The sequence below is a fragment of the Lissotriton helveticus genome, chromosome 2_1 (assembly GCF_964261635.1).
Source record: "Lissotriton helveticus chromosome 2_1, aLisHel1.1, whole genome shotgun sequence".
NCBI classification, from domain to species: domain Eukaryota; kingdom Metazoa; phylum Chordata; class Amphibia; order Caudata; family Salamandridae; genus Lissotriton; species Lissotriton helveticus.
In genome coordinates, this window is record NC_136059.1 from 1,836,753,937 (window position 1) to 1,836,775,622 (window position 21,686).

Sequence of the window (21,686 nt, forward strand, 5' to 3'; positions counted from 1 at the left end):
CTTACTGATCTTCCACCAATGTTTACCAACCACTTCAAGAGCATTACTCCGCACTTTCATGACTGTCGCCCCAAACTTGTTTTGCCCCTTTTTCCCATGAAAAGATGATTTGATGGGTACCGTGTCACCCATGGCCAAATAAACCAGCTTTGTTCACCTTTTCTGGTCATACCAGTTTTTCTGTTTTGCTTGAGTCTTCAGCACATTCTTCTTTCACCATCTCCATAAGACTTAAAACATCAGGACCACTTTTAGCCACTTACTCATCCACACGGGTTTAAAACTGGTGTTCACTTTTCTTCCTCCCAGTAATTCTAAAGGTGAAACCTTGGTAGTGGAGTGTGGCATGGTTCTATAGAACCACAACATGCTTTCTAGAGCCTTGCTAACATCGTGGTTACCTGACTTTGCCCACCTCACATGTTCATTAATGACCCTATTCATCCTTTTCACTAGACCATTTGCTTGATGACGATGAAGGGAGCTCTGTACACATTCTTCCAAACAATTCTGCAATCCTTTATTCAAAATTTAGTCTCTGCAGGCATTCTTTTCTTTCATTCAAAAGCAATGCTACACTTGATGCATTGGGATCCTTTACTAATTTGATCTCTGGCCACTTAGACGCATAGTTGATTAAACCAAAATAAACCTTGACCCTACAGGTAAGACATTGATGGGCTCTATAATATTGATGCCAAGTTTTACCCAGGGCCCAGAAGGACATTGAACAGAAAGAAGAGGTGCGGTCACAACCTTCAAACCTTTGTCTGCAGATCTAAACACCACACAATTTTCAACTGCATCATTAACCTCACTGTCCATCCCAAGCCACCAAAATGCCTCACAATTGTGTCATTTGAAGTGTCACGCCCATGTGACCTTTACAAGCTTAAGATATAATGATATGCATTAAATCTTGAGGAGGAGTACATTTTCCAGAACGCAACAACATTCCATCTTCTATTGAAATTTCAGTCTCAACTTTGCTATAAGGCTGTAAAAGAGGGGACAACACTTTCTCTCTGGGCCAACCATTCTAAACCAACTCACCAATTTGTTGTAAGACAGAATCATTCTTCAACGCATTAATCCATTCTTCTTCTGAACTCAACTTGGGAACAGGTATTTCTAACACAGCAACAAAACAGTCTTCAGTGTCTTCATCACACAACTCATGAAACTCTAACCCCTCGCTTTCGTCATGTACAAGGGAAACACAGGAAAGGAAATCCACTTTACTGTCATTCCCTTCAGAAATCTGGGATACATCAAAGTAGTATTGCATCAACATAGTAACCATCCTCACAATCCTAGGAGTATAGCATTTCCTTGCCCCAGTACCCAGTATGTTGTCTAGTGGTTTGTGATCTGTCCGAAGACAGAATCTTCGGCCCCACACATATGGGCAAAATTTCTCCTCAGCTCAAAGACAAGCGAGCAGCTCCTTTTCACTGACTGAGTACTGTAGTTCAGAGTCTCTGAAGACTCTTGATGCAAAACATACAGTATTTCCTTTATATCTGCATACTTATCAAAATGGCACCCAGCCCAACTTGGCTGGCATCAACAGTAATGCAGCAGGAAATCTCTGGATCAAAAGGCTTAGGCTTAAGGGCTTCACTAATGCTCAGACCCTTCTTGACTTATTCAATTGCAACTGAACACTCATGGGACCACTCAATTTTCACCCTTTTTTTAAGTAAATTACTGAAGGGCGGTACTATGGTGGAAACATTTGATATAAAACGTGAGTAATACTCAAAAAGTCCTAGCAAGGACTTGAAACCTGCATTGTCACAGGGTGTGCCAGCACCAACTATGGCCTAGATTAGTCCCTTTCTAGGCTTGATTCCTTCGTGTGAGATCAGATGAACCAGATACTGTACTTCTTCACACACAAATTTAAACTTCTGTGATTTTAGCAGCACACCATGTGTCTAAAATATCTCTAACACCTTTCGCAATATGGCATCATGAGATTGAGCATCTTTAGAACAATCACCATCATCTTAAAAAACCAATACCTCATGCACACTGCTCAACAGATTCTACATGACTCTCTAAAACACGGATGCAGCAGACGGCACCCATAAGGCATACATCTATTCCGATCAGTCTCCAGCGGCAAAACAAATGCTGTCTAAGGACATGAATTAGAATGCAGATCAATTTGATGATAGGCACTAGTCAAATCCTGCTTAGTGAACAATTTAACCTTTAACACATGCATACAGGCCACAGATCATTGGTGGTGGATGTGAGCCAACCCAGATTTCATTATTTAATTACCTCAAGTCAACACACACTCGTAAACCTCCACACCTTTTCCTTGCTACGAACAAGGGAGACAACCATAGAGAAGACTTTGTAGACTCAATAATTCCCTTATCATAGAGAGACACAAGCTCTTTGTTAGGATCTTCCCTCACGCTAAAAGGAACTCCTCTTAACGTGTGCTTTACAGGAACAGAACCTGCTTGAAGCCACAAATCTTTCCAAGATTGCCACTAAACAAAGAAAGAAACTCACTTTTCCATTCACCTCATGTTTCATTGCAATCAGCCACCAAAACCTGCTCTTTGGCACTGGGTTTAGGTATCATCACATACAATACTTGTTTAAACCATCCTAAGATGTTCAAGCCCTTGACCGCCACATATACCTTGCCCTTGGTCTTACTCCCCTTGAACATGAGGGTGTCTACTATGTACCTCAGGAGATCAATTTGGTGTCCTTCATAGGAGACTGGAGAAGGTCTCTTCAAACACTCTTTGCATGATCACAGTAATTCTGGCACCTGAATCTACAAGCAATTTTTGTGTTTTTCCACGAAAACTTACTTCAACAATGTGGTCAATGCAGTGGGATGGATCGCCCTCTGTGGGTTTACTCTCCACAAGCGAAACAATATTACGTACATCTGTGACTACAGAAATGACTTCAGAATCAGACTCTTCTTCAAATTCCATGACACATGCCACAGTTTTCTTTTGCCCTTTTTTCTTCAAGCACGCCTTTGCAAAGTGGTCTGTTTTTTTTTACAAAAGTTACACACCACATTTACAGCTGGACATCTGTCACCTTTATGATTTGGTGCATTCCCACAGTGAAGACACATGCTGTTGGGAAATATCATTGTATTGCCACTCTTGGTTTTGTTGTTAAACCCATTACTATGGCGAATATTCTTTAGTTTCCATTTGTTGCTCACAAGCAATTTGATATCTTTAGTAGGTTTGTCATGCAACTCCTTCAAGGAGACCTGCAAAACCTCAATGCTTTTAGCCACCTTCATGGTTTCCTCCAATGAGGGATTTCCCATCACTAGGAGCCTCTGTCTTATTTGTTTGTGATGCACTGGCATACAAACTAATCTCTGATAAGTTGTTTTGCAAAGTTCTTGAATAAACAAACAGATGCTAATCTCCGCAACACATATATATATAGGAGTCTACATCCTCACACTACAATTGCTTTCTCTTCACAAATTTGTGTCTCAAAACCATGAGACTTGGTTGTTAGTCAAATCTGTTTTGAGTTGACCGTCCTGACTCCGTCTGAAGCGGTCGCTCCCCCACGCTCCCTGGCTCCAGCTGGTATCGTAGCGCCTCGCAGCAATTGCTTGTGCTTCTGCTTTGTAATTGGCTCCGATTACTAAGTGTGCCCCGATTTCAATAATTGCAGCTTTGCCAGATCTTAGCGTTACGCTATATTTGTATAGCTTGCAGGTCGCTTTGTTTATAAATTATTTTCTGCCTGAATGTACCTGCGCCTCTGCCCACCCCAACCTCGTCCTGTTAACTTTCGTTTTTGCTGCCATTTTGTTGTTGTGCCGTCCCAGCCCGCAGCTCCACCCCGCTCCCGCCTCCCAGCTGACCCTCCCTCCCACAATAGAGTTAAGGATCGCACCTCTGACCACAGCGCTGTGACCGTCCTGACTCCGTCTGAAGCGGTCGCTCCCCCACGCTCCCTGGCTCCAGCTGGTATCGTAGCGCCTCGCAGCAATTGCTTGTGCTTCTGCTTTGTAATTGGCTCCGATTACTAAGTGTGCCCCGATTTCAATAATTGCAGCTTTGCCAGGTCTTAGCGTTACGCTATATTTGTATAGCTTGCAGGTCGCTTTGTTTATAAAATATTTTCTGCCTGATTGTACCTGCGCCTCTGCCCACCCCAACCTCGTCCTGTTAACTTTAGTTTTTGCTGCCGTCTTGTTGTTGTGCCGTCCCAGCCCGCAGCTCCACCCCGCTCCCGCCTCCCAGTTGACCCTCCCTCCCACAATAGAGTTAAGGATCGCACCTCTGACCACAGCGCTGTGACCGTCCTGACTCCGTCTGAAGTGGTCGCTCCCCCACGCTCCCTGGCTCCAGCTGGTATCGTAGCGCCTCGCAGCAATTGCTTGTGCTTCTGCTTTGTAATTGGCTCCGATTACTAAGTGTGCCCCGATTTCAATAATTGCAGCTTTGCCAGATCTTAGCGTTACGCTATATTTGTATAGCTTGCAGGTCGCTTTGTTTATAAATTATTTTCTGCCTGATTGTACCTGCGCCTCTGCCCACCCCAACCTCGTCCTGTTAACTTTCGTTTTTGCTGCCATCTTGTTGTTGTGCCGTCCCAGCCCGCAGCTCCACCCCGCTCCCGCCTCCCGGCTGACCCTCCCTCGCTCCGCCCCCCTCCACTATCGACATATATCAGAACAGCTGATGCGCAGCGTTCACGAGCAGCGGACGTGCCCCATGCGCGCCGAAGGTGCGCCAAAGGTAAGCCCGTCTACGTGCCTGGCCCGCGCCCAGCACCAGACCCCCTGTTCCTCGCAAAACCCACTTCTCCTGCATATCGTATGACGCCGCTACCCTCTCAGCCCTTAACCCCGGCCGCACACCTCAATGCTGCAAAGTCGCCCCAGGACTCACCCATGGACCATTCGTCTGCCGCTCCTGCAAGTTCGCCTGCACCAGGACCTACACCAAATCCAATCCCTCCAAAAACACCTCCGAGTCTAACCATCTGAAGTGCATCCTACTGAACACCCGCTCGGTCCACAGACACGCCACTGAACTCTGGGACCTACTCGACACTACATCACCGGACGTCGCCTTCCTTACAGAAACCTGGATGAACGCCTCCTCAGCACCCGACATCGCCATAGCCATCCCGGACAATTACAAGATCATCCGAAAGGACCGCAACAACCAAACAGGAGGAGGCATCGCCATCGTCCACAAAAACACCATCCGAATCACGACCAACTCCGACGATAACCTCACGACCGCCGAACACCTCCACTTCCAGATCCACACTGACCCCAGGACAACACTTAGAGGCACCCTCATCTACAGACCACCAGGAACCCGCACACAATTCAACGAAGACATCATTGACTTCATCAGCCCACATACCATCACCTCCGAGAACTACATTCTACTGGGAGATCTCAACTTCCACCTGGAAAAGAAAAACGACAGCAACACCACCACCCTTCTGGACAACCTGGCCAATCTCGGACTCAAACAACTTGTTGACACCCCCACTCACCTAGCCGGACACACGCTCGACCCTATCTTTACCTCCAGCATACACATCTCCTTCGATCACACCACAGCTCTCCACTGGACAGACCACAGCTGCGTTCACTTCAGCTACAAAAAAAACACGACCCACATCCCCCCACATCCTATTCCTCGAAGAAACTGGAGCAAAATCACCACCGACCAACTCTTCACATCGCTTAATCAAAACCCCCCTGCCATATCATCGGACCCAAACCAAGCTGCCACCAAACTCACACATTAGATCTCCCACAGCGCTGACGAATTAGCACCCTTGAAAAACCACCAGATCAAACTAGGTAGCAAAAAGGCTCCCTGGTTCAACAATGACCTTAAGAAATCCAAGAAGGTATGTCGTACCCTCGAGAAAACCTGGAGAAAAACCCCAACCACTGACAACCTGACCACCTTCAAGGATGCCACCCGCAAACACCACCAACTGATCCGATCAACCAAGAAATCAGCATTCAAGGATCGACTCGACAACAACGCCCACAACAGCAAGGAACTATTCAACATCGTCAAAGAATTTACCAACCCCACCACTGGCACCAACGACATCACTCCCTCCCAAGACCTCTGCGACTCTTTATCCTCTTTCTTCCACAACAAAATCGCCGACATACATAACAGCTTTGAAAACCAGGCTGAAGATCAGTCCACTCCACCCACCCCCGAACCAAAACTGCACTTTCACAACCTTCACGCATGGAACCCAATCACTACTGAAGGCACCATCCGCCTGATGAACTCCATCCACTCAGGTTCAACAACCGACCTATGCCCCCACCACATCTTCAACAAAGCAGACTCCATCATCGCACCCTACCTCCGCGATGTCATCAACTGCTCCTTCAACTCCGCTACCTTCCCAGAAAGCTGGAAACATGCCGAACTCAGCGCCCTTCTGAAGAAACCCACAGCAGACCCCTCTAAACTTAAGAACTACCGCCCCATCTCCCTCCTCCCATTCCCTGCCAAAGTCATTGGGAAAGCCGTCAATAATCAGCTAGCCGCCTTCCTGGAATCCAACAACTCCCTCGACCCCTCACAATCTGGTTTCCGAGCCAAACACAGCACCAAAACCGCCCTCATCACTGCTACAGACGACATCCTAACGCTACTGGACAACGGAGAAACAGTTGACCTCATCCTACTCGACCTCTCCGCCGCCTTCGACACAGTTTGTCATAGCACCCTCATTCAACGCCTCAGCAACATCGGAATACAAGGACAAGCTCTGGACTGGATCATCTCGTTCCTCACCGGAAGAACCCAGAGAGTCCGCCTCCCCCCATTCAAATCAGAGACCATCGAAGTCATCTGCGGCGTACCACAAGGATCATCTCTCAGTCCCACCCTTTTCAACGTTTACATGAGTCCCCTCGCATCCATCGCGCGACAACACAATCTCAACATCATCTCCTACGCAGACGACACCCAGTTGATCCTCTCCCTCACCAAAGACCCAAGTATCGCCAAAACCAATCTACACGAAGAAATGAAAGAAGTAGCCGAGTGGATGAAAAACAGCCGTCTAAAACTAAACTCGGATAAAACGGAAGTCCTCATCCTAGGATCATCCCTCTCTGCCTGGGACGACTCATGGTGGCCACCGGCCCTGGGTACAGCACCCATACCCACAGATCACGCACGTAACCTGGGCTTCATCCTAGACTCCTCCCTCTCGATGACCAAACAAGTCAACGCCGTCTCATCTTCATGCTTCAACATACTACGCATGCTCAAAAAAATCTTCCGTTGGATCCCCACCGATACAAGAAAGACAGTCACCCACGCACTGGTCACTAGCCGACTGGATTATGGAAATACCCTCCACCGGAACCACAGCCAAACTGCAGAAAAAACTCCAACGCATCCAAAACGCCTCCGCCAGACTCATACTGAACATCCCACGTCAAGCTCACATCTCCGGCCACCTGAAAGACCTCCATTGGCTTCCCGTCAACAAAAGAATAACTTTCCGGCTCCTTACCCACGCACACAAGGCCCTCTACGACCTAGGACCTGAATGCCTCAGCATGCGACTGTCCTTCTACACACCCAACAGACAACTACGATCATCCAATCAAGCCCTCGCCGCAACCCAGCGCATCCATAGGTCCACCATGGGAGGAAGATCCTTCTCCTACTTAGCGGCCAAAACCTGGAATTCTCTCCCCACTCACCTCCGCCTTACACAGAACCACCTCTCCTTCAGAAAGCAGTTAAAAACCTGGCTATTCGATAAGTAACTTACCTACCCCCCTCAAGCGCCTTGAGGCCCTCTGGGTGAGTAGTGCGCTTTACAAATTCTTGAACTTGAACGTATTCATCACTTTTGCTACCCTCTACTAGCGTTGAATCAGGTAAGTGTTTAAATATAGACTTCCCTGTGAACACCACGGAGTGAAGTAATAAAAATGTCCTTTATTTGACACGAATCTCAGCGCGCCTATGGTGCCTAAATATGTTTCAAATGCGTTAATAGGTGGCTCACCTGGACTATCTAGGAAGGAAGTAGGAGGTGTGATGGGTTGCAAGGGGCACATGAGAAAAGTTTACAAAGGTAAAAGAGAAAAAGAAAATTAATAAACAGCAGTAAACTGAATAGAAAATAGAGTGGTGTTGGAAAGATAGGCAAAGAACAATAAAAATAAAATTGTGATGGAGCATCAGCAAATTGATTTGATGTTAGCAGCCAGGATTACTCTTATTAGAATAGTGATCAACTTTAAAGGTGTGCAAATCACTGTGATCCGCATTGGAAAATATACATATTTGAAGAATAATATTTTGTAGCAGACCAGAACAACAGGTGTGTGAATCACTGTGATGCACACTTTAGTAGGTAACGAATGAAGCCTTCCCCTGCAGTACAATTGAAGCAGGAAGAAGGGGTGTGCGAATCACTGTAATCCGCTTGAGAATGAACTATCAAAAATATGCACAGCCTTGAAAAAAATCTGTCAATGAAGCCATTCCGGTGCAGTATAATAATAGCAAGAAGAAGCATTGTGCAAATCACTGTCTTCTGCTTGAGAACGAATCATTAAAATATGTACGCCCTTGAACAAAGTCTTGCTGCATTATACAAGGCATCAACTAAATAATTTAGGGCCTTAGTGTGCTCGGAAGCAACCTGGGCAGAGTGGAGCACTTTAAAAAAATGTGTGAGTTTCTATGTTGACAATGACTATAAAGCGTGCGTCTGATGACAAATACAACAGTGCAGGAGAGCGGGCCGGACAGTCGAAGCACAAGACCCCCACAAATAACATCAGACGAACAGACACTGGCATTGCTATGGTACCTCTGCTTTTGAGTGATGCATTGATCCCTCCCAGATTATGTCAGCCTCACAGGTCCCGGCAGACTGAAGCGAAGAAAACCCCAAAATAAAAACTGCGCAGGAGAAAAGCACCACACTGCACAGTGAGATGCACACTGAAAACACCAAAGAATAAACTCACAGTTAGGCCGTGAATCCGGAAGTTCAGAGTGGGCGTCTTTCAAGGGCTGGCCAAAACAGCTGATTGGTCTGATATGGCTCACCCGGAACAATGAAGCAGATGCAGCAGCTTGGAAGATTTTGCACGCGTGAGTTCACAATGTCTCTGTGTAGGCAGCTCATCGCCAGTAATTTGTATTGATAAAGACAGCCAGCAAGACAGGTAAGTGTGAGTCTTTATTTACAGGCTACACAGAAGACAAGCATCTCCTTAGCTATCGTCCATCCATTGTCTGAGGTCCGCTTCACATTTGAAAGTCAACATTCCACAGATTGACAGCACACCTAGTAACATTAGCATCTTTGGGAGAGAATGATGTCAGGAAAGGTTCTTGACAACACTCTCCTCCCGATATTACATATACCATGAAAATAGAGCCTGTACTTGAAAGATACTAGTGGGCGGCAGCATTGATTGTGCCACCCACAGAAGTAACCTTCCAAAGCTGTCTCAGGCCTGCTACTGCATGTGAGTGCAGTTCACTGACACTTGAATGTGGCATTTCAAACTACTCCCATTTTATTACATATAACTCACGCTTAAGGTGGGCCCTAAGTAACCATAAGGGCAGGAAGCTATGTAAGTGAAAGGTAGGCCATGTGCCTTTATGTTTTGAATGTCCTGGTATTGACAAACAGCATATTTCATTTTTCACTACTACTGTTAGACCTACTCCTCTCATTGGCTAGCATTAGGAATTCCTTAAATCACTTTTAAGCTGCAATTCCTGATCAAAGAGGAGTAGCTTTTTCATGTTTCATATGTTTGGAATAGCAATGATAAATCCTCCTTATTGGTGTAGTTGAATTTAACATTACTGTTTGAGAAATACCACTTTTCAAAGTGGATGTTTCGCTGCACTTAGTGTTCTCTGTGTCTCACAGCCTGCCTTCAAAACACAGCTGGGGTGAGTGACAGCTACACTTTGTGCATTCCCTGTAGACAACCAAAGCACAGGAAGGATATGTGTGTCTGAGTACCCATCCTCTACATATAACTGCATTCTGATTGCCTTGCCTGGGCAGAGTAGAAGGGAATGGCTGACACTTCACTTGAATATGCTGTGTCCTGTACCCACAGAAAGGACTGACTACAGATAGACTGGCAGACCGGATTGGGTTGAAAGGGATCCAGGTGCACTTCAGAGGGCTGCTTTGAAGTTACCCCTCACATCAGAGGCACTTTTGGGTATAAATACTGGGTCTCTGACCCCCGAAAATCAGACACCTTTGGATCTTGAACTGAACCTTTGTCAGAAGAACTGCTGTGCTGCTTAATGGACTCATCTTCGGACTGCAGACTTGGAAGTCCTACTTTTCCCTTCTGCCTGCCGCTCTCTGATTAAGGAAAGATTGACTCTACCTTCCCACAAAGTGATTTCCAAGGGCTTTTTGGCTTGCCTCCTGTTGCTTGAGACTCAGTGATATCAAGATCTCTCCACTGTTCCTGTGCCTGACTACCTGGAAGTGGTCCTGATATTTGCTACATAGATCAGAACCTGCACATCAGTAATAATATTGGTGCATTGCATCAGAACCATTGCTTGGCCTCCAGAGAATGATGCAATAGACAGCATATCACCACCACTGCGGCTTGATGAGATCAACGCATCTCCTTGACTGCATGGCAGAATGCATTACTTTGCTCTATGACTCTCCATCACTCATCTTTGGAACTGATGCATCCTCTTTACTGTGTGAAGAAGATCGATGCATTTCATTGCGACCTGGAAAGGTACTTTTTTCACAAAGCCTACGTGGCCCTGTAGCCAACCGACAATCCATTGCGATCTGCCCGAACTCGGACTTTACCCCAGTCCAGCACAATCTACAGTAACATTTTTAGTGCTACTTGTTTCTGAGCACTTTACTGCATATATTACTTTGAAATTCAATATCTCAAATTCTATGCATTGGATTTGTAATCCATGTTTTTAAACGTGTGGAGTTTTTTTATGGGGTATTCATTATGTTACTGTGTGTTTGTGCGTGTGTATGTTGCTCAAATACTTTACACATTTTCTCTTCAAATAAGCCTGACTGCTCTGTGTCATGCAGCCAGAGGTGACCACAGGTTATCTTGTGTTTTCTTTCTTGGCCTGGGTGCATGCCTCAGCCAACCAGGAACTTATTTCTAACACACGCTAAGTGCACCTATAGAAATTATGCACCATCATAGCCATGAGATAATGTACTCCCCATATTCTAGTTTAGGACACATCAAGTAAGAGTGCTAGTGCACATCCTGTATCTGAGAAGGGGTGTCCCCTTTCCAATTTATTGGGGAAAACCAAAAGTCCCCAACCCACCAAGAAATCAGCTATTAGGTTTGAATATATATTGTGGTTCTAGCATCTGCAGCTCCACATCCAGTGCTTTCACCTACACCTTCCACCCTCCTCTCTCATAGGTATCTACTGGCTCCCCATCTCTAGCAGGGGCATAACAAGTAATGAAAGTCAATCCATACTAAAAGTAGATATTGCAAAATGAATTGTTATTTTAAAGTCTGTAAAATGTCACATAAGAGCTAATACATAAACCCATTTCTGAAGTAAAATGTTACTTGACTGTGTGTTGTTTGCAAGAACCTTATGTGGAAATACAATTGCATAAGGTTGGTTATATTATATATGTAGACCCCTTAGCAGAATATTAAACCATCTGATTTTTCTGCCACCTTTCATGTTGCCACATTTTAAATTGTTCTCTTTCATATATTTCTCAGAAATTCAAGCCTTGCTGTCTGTGATGCCAGTCTATGATATCAGGGATCTGGCTTATTATATTTAACAGTCCATTGATCCTAAACTTTTCCCATGCCATAGTGCAGTTTTAATCACGGAATTTGCTTTTTTCTTTCAACAATGAAAGGTTACCCGAAGAGTCAAGCTTTTAAATTCCGACAAAGGCATTCTTCAAACTGTTGAACTGAGTATTCGTTGCTGTATAGCGTATTCATAGAAGTCCTATCAATGCAGAAAAATCTATTTTGGACTGATCAGTCCAAGCTCAGCTTAGAAAGGCAGGCTTTGAGATTGATTCAAAATGGCAAGGAAGACACATGTAATATGTTACATTCTTGGTTAATTCCCATTCATATTAGTGATTTCAAAGTTTTTTGTTATTCACATATATATCCCTTTGAAACACACTTAAATTATTGATAATGTAATATGTAGGCGATAGGGTCCTCATACACAGCTGCCTTAAAAATGTTTCTCTAACATCACTCAAATGAAACCACGTGCTTAGATTTAGAAAGACTTTCTATTGGTTTCTTACATGTATTTCGCCGATTTTTTTCCATGCTGTTCAGGGGTGGTACATGTGCCCAAAAGACAAGTATCCTTAATCAGCATTTACCTTGCTGAAGTTTACAAGTTTCCAAAATACACTGGAACCATTTTATGGTATGTGTACACCTTGAGCCCTTACAAATCCCATGGATGTTTGGTACCACATTGCTCAGGAGTAGGAAGTTGGGGGTCAGGCCGTCGCTGATGTACATTCTTGTTATAAATACATGGTTGGTTGTGCTATGATTTCACAAAGCTCATGTGTGATACCTGTGTCCAAAAACTGAGATTTCCTTTGCAGCTATTTTCCACATTTCCAAAATGTATAACTTCCAGCTTATTGCATGTGGACACTATGAAACTATGAAACCACAGAAAACCCATTCATGTCTGGCTTCCCCATACAGAGACAAACCAGAGGAACAAAGCTGGGGCTCACACCCAGGCTGGGGTATGTTATTCCACAAGGGAGAGTGGCGGAATTACCATATATATGGAAACAAGTTCTAAAAATATGACAAATGTCAAGATCAGTGGATGTTGCTACTAGCTGATCAGATTGAGGGAGGTCTGACTTCCTTTAATATAAGCCTTGGGGTGCGTAAGTGTTAGACTATATATGAACGTGTTATACTTTCATACTGCCCAGTGTGTAATCTGCGACCAAAACACGTGTAGCATACATTTGTATTTTGCTGGCAGCTGATCTTAATATTTCCAATTTGCTTTGCGCCCAATTTGTTGCATGCAGGCACCATGAAACCATGGTGAACCATACATGCCCGGTAGCCCCATCGTTAGGAGACAGAGAGTAACAAAGTTAGTGGTTAAGCTTTGGCGGGGATATGCTCCTACCAGTGGTAGACTGTAAATGGCATTAACGCTGCAAATTTGACAGATGCCTTGTTTAGTGCAATCTTTCAGCTAGCCATTTATTGTGAGAGAGATGTGGCACCCAGCCACAGTAAACCTTAGATACATAGATGCTAAAAGTATGTGGCTCTGGATGTTCAAATATATCTCTCCAGAGTGTTGAACAAATCTTTGAACAAAAGACATTGCATCCTAACCCAGAATTCTGCATGCAAATACTTTCCAAATGTCCAAATTGCAATATACTCAGTTTATTGCCTATGGGGAACCTGAACCCATAAAAAACATATGAGTGGTACAGGTAAGCTCAAGAGACCCACATAAACAAAACTGAGGTGGTTAGGTTTTGGCAGGAATATGTTTCTGTCTGAGTGAAAATGGAGGAACTTACCCTCTCTTGGAAAACAAATTGCTGAAAAACTGACACATTTCTAGAATAAAAGTGGCAACCCAGTAACCCAGGGAACTGGGCTGGACAATTGTTAAATGATAAAGTGTTCCCTGTGGGGCAAGAGTAGCACTTGATGCAAGGTGCTCCTAACAAGGGACGGCTCAGTGAAATTGATATATGGTGATTAAAAAGTGCAGATGCGTTATGAACTAAAATATATTAGAGAAAAGAACAGCCCTAGGCAAATATTAGGCCAAATCTAATAAACAGACCTACATCAAGCAAATTGATATTAGCATAGACTCAGTGTACTTCAAATTAATGATTAGCTTGTTTTCTTTAAACATTTTTTCATTAGTTTGCACTCACTTATATCATGTAAATGGTGCACAGTAATCATGGACCAATGCAGTTTTTGTGTCTTTGCATTTCTGTTAATTTTATTGTGAATAGTTGGTTATCTTATTTCGAATAAACATACATAGTCCTTATTCTTTTTTTATTGTTCTCTGTATCGCGCATGAGTCAGGTTCCCTTTAAGTATTTGCTGGGAATAACCATGTGACTACTGTTACGTTGAACGCCACGTAGCGTGCATGTAAACTAAACCATCAGTAATGCCACTCGTCTTTTGAAACTTTCATCGTGATGGTGGAGACTGAATCCTGTTTCACATAGTAAGTATATGCGGAAACATGCTCATAAGAGTTTTCGGCTGGAGCCGCTTCGCGGTTTGCTGTTCAGGTTCTTGGAGCGTTAGAAGACGCGCTAACGTCCGTTAGTTCTTAAAGCGCGAGTCTACACGTTTATAACCGCCATGCGGGGGGACTTGTTAGGAATCATGAACACTTTCATGTAGTTATCTATTATGAATAAAAGGATAGAATGTTGCATTCTCACCGAAGTTTCCGCTTAGAGAGTTGATGGCACATCGAATGTGCTGTACATACTACTGTGTTAAGAAACTAACTACTAAGGCGAGAACATGAGCTAATGAGAGTCAGTCACCTGACATTAGTAGGCTACATTGAAGGATGAATTTATTTATTGTTTATATTTTTCTTCAATGATGGATTTAATTGAATTTTTTGGAATGTCGATTCAACTGCAGTGATTTACGATGGTTATATTTGCATGTGTTACAATGTAACACTGTGTGTAATCACTCTAGAATTTTGTGCTATCGTAATTTATTCAATTATTTCAATGAAATATTTTTTTATGACATGACTCGTATTAGGATCATGGACTGATAAGACTCTTGTTTTATTTCGTTACTTTCTAGGCCCCTGAAGAAGGGTCCATGTAGAAACCCGAAATGCATTGGGTTGTGAAACTTATGGAGTAAACCTAAATGGATGATTTATGTATTTTTGCTGATTGAAGATAATGAGAGAATATATCTTCTGATAATAAATGACAATTCAAAGAATGGATAAATGTGGCTCACAGCCTCATCTATTGATTTATCTTTATGTTACTAACCTGGATAAGGAACTGTTTGTTTCATTTGAAAAAGTGTGCATTCACAAGGAAATATTGCGCCTGACCTGATCATTTTCGTATTACTGTTAGGCACTGTTAGACACAGTGTAATGAATGGAGCAGCACTACATGAAAATTTGAATAACTCAGAACTTTTGATTAATTTAAGTGTGCACTGAGAACCATTGTAGTTTAAAATAATTTGACATACCCATACCTGATGGAATCAGACCGATACCTCAATTGGGGGCAGAGAGGATACAGGAAATATACTACCTTTACTAAAACGTCTGCTTCAGAGAGTTCAAACAACGAAGACACCGGGTCTGAGCTCAGTATCAAATCAAGGTGGACTAATCCACCTAGGCCCACAGGCTTTTTTAGACAGGGTATCGGGGGCAAAGGGACCCCAGAGAGGGCAAAGAGGCAGAGGAAGGGGCAGGAGCAGAAAATGAGTCAGTTTTTATCAAGACAACAAGGGGAATGGCAGAGGAAGCAGCAACAATACTCCTGGCAGGACAAGGTATTCCTACAACTAACGCAGTACACAAAGCCCTAACCCTACCATACAAACTATTACCCCCATCTTCAATCTATCTACATACAGGCTATCACCAGATGAGATATCAGTTCTGAGATGGGGGCTTTCCTTTGTTCCCACTGTTTGCCCTAACTTCTTTGAATTATATTTGGAAATGCAAAGGTTCTTCAAGAAGATTCTCCTCAATTATTTATTTTCAGGTGACATGTCATATTCTGCACAAGATGCCAAGGGTCTACGCCCACTGTTGACCTTTACACCACCATCCCATATCATGCCTAGTGAGATTCTAGCATTTGAAAATATGCTACTCAAAGGCATGGAGGTGCTCAGTAAAGAGGTGAAATACTTGAAATACAACCTCACTTATAATGAGAACATGGCAATTAGGGACATCAGAAAGAACACATACGTGGTATTCAAAATTGCCATTAAGAGGAGTGGCATACTCATCCAGGATGTGTCTGAGTATCGAGATGAGATACTGACCCAACTGAGCAACATATCTTGTTACATAAAGATTAAGAGTGTTCCTACTGGTACACTCAAGAACATGATGAAAAAAATCACAAAGGCTTGAAACCGGGTTTTTAAGCAAAAAAGCGGTACAAAAGGGGGTGGTGATGGACGGAGCATCTGAACCAATCAGACACTCACACCCAGTCAACAGATCTGGGTTTAATCCATCACCGTTCTTTAGCCCACTCTGCCCCCCTGACCCTGTGCCTCATGGGAACAGTCCAGCCCGAACTGCCAAGCCATGCCTTCCCTGGACCCGAATCAAGCTTCCCTGGACCAGTTTCAGGCATTCCAGCCGTCTTCAGCCAGGCTTGCTTGAATCCAGTGGCAAAGTGAGCAAGGGACTCAACGTCCGAGCATACCCTGCCAACTTATGGCGAACAAAGCGGTACAAAAGGGGGTGGTGATGGACGGAGCATCTGAACCAATAAGACACTCACACCCAGTCAACATTTCGGGTTTAATCCATCACCGTTCTTTAGCCCACTCTGCCACCCCAGTTCAGACATGGCCATATGCAAATCAGTCTGACCCTGTGCCTCATGGGAACAGTCCAGCCTGAATGCCAAGCCACGCCTTCCCTGGACCGGAATCAAGCTTCCTAGGACCGGAAGCAAAAAAGAACATGCATTCCTGAATGAAGAACATCAGAGGATACTGGTATTGTACACCTTACCAAAAATCCCTAAAAGAGAATTCACCCCGGAGACCCATTGTCTCACATGTGGTTCCATTTTGGAGCCACTGTGCCAATATCTAGATTTATTTTTGGAACCCTTGGTACCCCTGACTACGTCATACATCAGGGACAATATTCACTTTATTAAAAGATTTGAAGGGTTGTCTTTCCTTGCAATAACGGACACCTTAGTTACCATGGATATACAGTCAATGTACATTAGCATTCTACAGCTAGAGGGTATAAGGGTGGTATCAGCGGTACTGGACACATGTGAACAGCCTACACAAGTTCCTACTTGGTTTTTGGTGTCGCTAATGGAGATGTCTATGAGCAAAAACAATTTTCAGTTTGATAACTGTTTTTACTACCAAGTTAAAGGAGTAGCTATGGGAGCAGGCATCGGCCCTGACTTGGCTAGTTCATGGCTCATTATGAGACTCTTGAAATCTTTATAAATGACGGTCCTTTTCTTGACAAAATAATCAAGTGGTCGAGATATATAGATGATGCCTTCCTGATCTGGAGGGGTCCATTAGATGAATTACACCTGTTGGGCTTGAAAACCAATCTAGAGATATTGCTTACCATGAAAATTAGTAAGACTAATATCTCTCCTTCCTGGATCTTATGTAGGGACTGACCAAATCACAATCTTTATGCTCTATATAGGAAGCCAACTGAGAGAAACACCTTACTACATTACACTAACAGTTACTCAAAAAGTCTTAAAGGCAATCTACAGTTTGGGCAGTTCCTGCGAATTCACAGGAATTGCACAAGAACAACAGACTATTTCAGGGGGAAAGATACACTCATCAGTAAACTGATTGAAAACAGTCACCCCAGATGCCTTGTCAGACAAGCCAGAAAACGTGCCTGGTACAATCACTGAGAGGATCTCCTAGAGACTTGGGGTAGAAATTACACCATAGATTGGAATGTCTGTTTCACTACATTTAGTTCTATAAGCAATGACATGAAAGAAATGTCAAAAGACCTTGGGGCTAGTGAAGGAACAACTCACAGAGAAAGAAACACCTTTATTCTCCTTTAAACAAGGGAAGAATCTTAAAGATACCCTAGTTATGGATGCACTTTTACAGCCACCTAAAACCAATCTAAAAACATTATAAGGACTCCCGGTAGAAGCGGGTCACTACAAATGTAAATACAGCTTGAACACCAGTAAATTCACCATCAGAATGCAGATATTGCCCTAACAAGTGTCCTATAATTATAACACTCAGGATTGGATCACTGCAATCTGTTGTCACTGTGAACTTTTGTATATAGGACAAACAATACAAAAAGTGAAATGCTAAATTCAGCAGCACAGGAGCAGAATAAAGTGTGGCACTTGCAGGGGCACCACTGGTCAAACACTATCAAAAATGCCAACACTACAGAGAAGATTTGGAGTGGCAAGTAATTGAGCAGCTCTCCTTAGAATCTTGAGGGGGAGATAAAGAGGGCCTACCGCAAAAAGAGAACTATTTTGGGTAGACAAATGGGGAACAATCACTGGGGGTTTGAACACCCTCGAATATTGGAGACTAGTTTCCTTTGTATGAGCATGTTGGATCTTTTTTTCACAATGTGTCATTGCGCAAATATTGACATTATACAGACAGACCTGTTTGTTCTTCTGCTTGTTTTTCCAATTGTGTCTTCAGAATTGCATGTATTGTAAAGGAATGTGGGGGCATATTATCAAGACAGGTGATAACATTATCGCTGCTTTAGCGGCAGAAAACTGCCGCTAAAACTGTGATAATGGGCTTGATAATATGCTCTATGGACTTCCAATTGAAGCCCATGTTAGATATGAAGGACATCTAACATGGGCTTCAATTGGAATTCAGTAGAGCATATTATCAAGCCCATTATCGCCGTTTTAGCGGCAATTTTCTGCTACTAAAGCGGCGATAATTTTATCGCCTGTCTTGATAATATGCCCCATGGTTGTTCTGATGACTGAAAAGGTCTTTCCACTAAGTATTAATGCTGATATTTTGTTAACATACTGGTGTTTTCGCTCTAACATTGCAACTCTATTTCTAGGCTTTTAACAGAATTAGGGAACAGAGAGAATGTTTAGTTATTTTAATTTCTCTTTACTAAACACTACTCGGAGTACGCACAATATTAATTCTTTAGTGGCTCTGTAATAACATATAATAACTTTTTCAAAATTACGATTTTTATTCTTAATTTTTCAATGAAAAATTAGTGGCTCACTCTATTTACAGTCGGGTAACGTCCACTACAATGCGGCCGTTTCCACGCATAACATTAATCATGCATGCATTACAACGCATGCGTGGTTAACACGAATAGCCTTTACCATGCATACCTTTACTACAAGATATTTAGTAAAGGCATGTGTGGTAAAGGCTATTTGCGAAAAAGGGGGTGCGGGGGGCCTCCCCCCCGGAAAAAAAAGAAGCGGGCGAAAAGAAAAGGGGGCTTGGGGGGTCTCCCCCCCAAAAAATGCACCTGATAAAGGCAATCAACGTTATTAGAGGAAACAGAAGTCTCACTTCAGTTTCCTCTTAACGACGTGCAACATGAAAAAATAAGAACATGAAGAACAGACGACAGACAAGACAAAGTGGAGAGGTAAGGGGAATTTTAGAATTAAAAAAACCTAAGGGGTATGAATTTAGGGTAAAGGGCAGGGGAGGGATATTTGTAAGAAGGGTTTAGGGGTAGGAGAATAACCTTTAACAAGAATATGCCCTTACCATGCATACATTTACAACAAAAAACGTTGTAAAAATATGTGTGGTAAAGGAATGTTCGTGCTAAAGGTTATGCGTGGGAAAGGCATTTGCGTTGTAATGCATGCGTGGTTAAGGCATGAGTTTCAACAGAATGCGTTGTAATATCATACAACCTTTACAGGCAAGATGCTGGGCACACTAAAGATGTTCCCATGGCCACTGCCAATAGTATTTCTTCTATTGCTCTAAATCATCATACAATAACGTATTTAGAAATTACAGAAATCAACATATAATTTAGTTTCACAAATGTATTCTTTCTTTTTCATAATAAAGAGCTGCTCGTTCTGTTTACAGACAAAAGTCTGGTCGAAGTAATGATGCTCTCATGTCCACTGCACTGGCATCAACGTGCACACTATAACAGGCACGTCAGCTACAAAGAATATTTGCCCTTTGGCATTCACACTGGTAATTCAGGAGGCTGAGCATGGGCAGCATGTTCCATGAAAATTATGTGCTGCGGTGCGTAGTCTGGCCACGAGAGAAGATGGCTGCCTAAGCTGTGAGCTCAGCTCTGAGACGGGACCTTGACGGAGGCAGTGGCCTTCTAAATTCAGCTGGGAGCACGCAATGGACTTTCACCCCTCTCCCCAGGCCTCTGCATAAATCGGTTCTGAAGACACCCGGCAGCAGCATACCTGAGTGGCGTAATCCCAGCAACCGGGTGTGAACACTGGGCCTGGCACCTCAACAGCAGTCTGGCCCTTGCGTAGAAGGCCAGCCCGCCCCTAACCCTCAGACCACACCGCCCAAGGCCCACCTTTTGCCCCGCACTGAAAGCACCCCTGGGGAGTATGGCTCCTGGACCTGGCCAACGGCGGTGCACCCTGGTATCCAGCAGGCGACCTAATCGGAGCTCCGTCTAAAACTGTGGATATGCCTGAAAACAGCCCCATCGTCAGCAGAGCCCCGGTAGAATAGAGGGAAAAGGAGGCCTGAGGTACTGAGGCAGCCTCGATCCTAGCGGCCCCACCACCGCCCCTAAAACCCAGCAGTTGAAGGCACACCCCTCGCTTTACACTCTGCACATGCCTGAGGAATCAGAAACAATGTGTGGACCAGCGGCATCGGAAGAACACCGCCACATCCTGCAGTTGAGCACTGGTCAGGCCCACACCACAAGCCCAGCAGATGCCTGGGCACAGGGGGTCCACGCCAGCCCGAGCCTCAATGCAGGTGAGCAGTGTGACTGGAGGGGGTGCAACGGCACGGCGACTCCCCCCTTCCCCACCTCTCCCTGATTTGCACCCCAGAAGCATAGGAACCAGGCAGTTGGAGAAGACGAGAGGAGACTGAGACTCACCCCTGGCCTTCCTGGCTGCATAGGCTCTCAGACCTCCATCTGGGCGGGTGGCAACACACCTGCTACATCCTTCTTCAGTCGACCCACAAGACCCCACTTATAGGGACATTGCAGAGGACATGCCAGCCTTCACATCAGCTCATATCAGCCCTACTGACTAATCCTTGACGTACCCACAGATTATGAAATCTCATACTGGGCCCTGCCTATAACCAGACCCTGAGAAGGGGGAGAAGACTGCCTGCCCTCGGACCAAATGCCTGCGCCCTGTGCCCCATAGGCCCGGCAGACGATTGGGCCCACAGCATCAAGACAGCATAAGGGATGGTGCTGGATGGGTGATCCTTACATCATGGCCGTTCAGGACTACAAAGTGACCACAGCCTCCTCTCCTCAATCTGAGCTTTGACGGCCATCTAAGCTTTGATGCCTCTTTCAGGCCTACCTCCACGGAGAATTGGGAAATCCCTTCAATAGGCCACAAGCCTCTCCACCTTTACATCCAGGGGCGTCTGCTGTGCAGCCGTTTCAGACCCAGCAGAAACCGACCACTCACCATTGCCTTTTCGGCCTTCTCCTCTGGTGTTAACTGGGTGCAACAGCATAGGGGGTTAGAGTATCACCACACCCTGGAGGGTGAATATCCACTGACACGATCACGAGCAAGTCTTCTAGGAAACTCCTCTTCATGGAAGTATTCAAGCGGCCATGCACTATGGCCACAAAGAGTACTGCTCTCCCCCATGA